General features: G+C 41.7%; 1 long non-coding RNA gene across 1 annotated transcript; it reads right to left on the reverse strand.

Moving 5' to 3' along the window:
• Positions 1–597: 597 nt before the first annotated feature.
• Positions 598–1,666, reverse strand: LOC123966809. Its single transcript, XR_006824071.1, has 3 exons — positions 1,482–1,666; positions 1,297–1,363; positions 598–922 (listed from the first exon to the last, which is right to left on the reverse strand). It is a non-coding gene; the product is annotated as an uncharacterized LOC123966809 (long non-coding RNA).
• Positions 1,667–1,684: the final 18 nt, after the last annotated feature.

Below are 1,684 nucleotides of genomic sequence, written 5' to 3' on the forward strand. Positions count from 1 at the left end.
CAGATTCAATAGGGACCTCGCACGGTCGTGCTCGGGCAATATATAATCCGAGCAAATTCAATAGGGACCTCACACGGTCGTGCTCGGGCCCTAAAAATATATAATCCGAGCAGATTCAATAGGGACCTCGCACGGTCGTGCTCGGGCCCTAAATAATCCGAGCAAATTCAATAGGGACCTCACACGGTCGTGCTCGGGCCCTAAATATAATCCGAGCAAATTCAATAGGGACCTCACACGGTCGTGCTCGGGCCCTAATAATCCGAGCAAATTCAATAGGGACCTCGCACGGTCGTGCTCAGGCCCTAACAAGTAATGAATAAGGCGATTATTGATATCACAATCAGGCTATGACATCAGCATGAAATGCTTGCTTTCCAAATTTAGTATTAGTTGAGTATTTCACTCTTTGAAGTAGTTTTATAATTAAATTCCCGGGTGCACCCTTTAAACCTGAATTTCTGTTAATAACACCACATTCAAGTTTGTTCAGATCCAGTTCAATAATACAATCCAGTAGAATTCACACAGTACAACAGTAACCCTTAACTGCAGGAATGATTCCTACTACTCAGCTCCAAATTCTCAGTCCCAAGGTGTGAACAGGTGAGTTTGTTTAAGTGAGTCCAAAGTCCAAACAAAAAAATGGATGTGTCGAAGGTAAGTCAGAGTTCAGAGTTCCATAGGGTTGGTGTATGTATGTGTGTGGGGGAAGGAGTGTGAAGGTGAGTGAAGGGGTTTTGTGTTGTAGTGGGGCCTACCACACCGTAAAGTGCAGTAGTAGCGGGACAGGTCCAGTGATCCTGAAGAGGGAATGGCTCCCATAATCATTCAAGAGGGACGGCTCGCCATCAATTTTCATCCGCAGATCCAATCCAGACAATGGAAAAAGAAACACACACACACACAAAAAAAATCTGACCTGTCAACACACAGGGTCAGAGAAATATTCACTGCTTAAGTCTCATGCAATAATATACACTACATGAAATTCACAATACACAATGATATACATACTGTGGGTGTTTACTTTCTGTGCCTCTCTCTCAATATTCAACATATAAACATAAATAACTTGGCTGCACACAACCAGATAAGCTGCACCAATAAGCTGCACGTTAGAACAATTAAAGTTTTGATGCAAGTGCAAAATAAAGTAAGCTGAGTTTACACATTAAACAACACAGTAAACCAGCTTGTTCAACTAAAATTGTAGCTTCATATTCACTAAGTGCACATATATAATTTAAGGTACAAAGTAAGTGAAATTCTTAAGTTGAAAATGAACATTCTCACCGATTTCACCAGAGCGGCTGGACACACACACCCAAAATGGCGGCGCCCAGTAAAGCCACAAGGTCTTCTAAAACCGAAACATACGAGACCGTATGCAACTTTCAGTACTTTCTCTCAGTGCAAAATAAATTAGCTTTCACAGTAAGGTGATAAAGAATGAACAAAAACAGTTTTAAATGAATTACCTCGCTCTTGAATCAGCAAAGACTGCGCGTCGCGGGAAATCCTACGGACAACAAAGCTACCGACGCTGCTAGTAGTCTCAAGCGCTATATCTAAACACTGAACTTACAACTAAATTCTTACAGCAGTTAGCTACCACGTTTGTAGTGTTGAAGTTAGCCTCAGTGTAGTTCGTTTTTAGCTGTATTTTCTCCAGGTTTCTCCG

The sequence above is a fragment of the Micropterus dolomieu genome, unplaced genomic scaffold (genome assembly GCF_021292245.1).
Source record: "Micropterus dolomieu isolate WLL.071019.BEF.003 ecotype Adirondacks unplaced genomic scaffold, ASM2129224v1 contig_14283, whole genome shotgun sequence".
NCBI classification, from domain to species: domain Eukaryota; kingdom Metazoa; phylum Chordata; class Actinopteri; order Centrarchiformes; family Centrarchidae; genus Micropterus; species Micropterus dolomieu.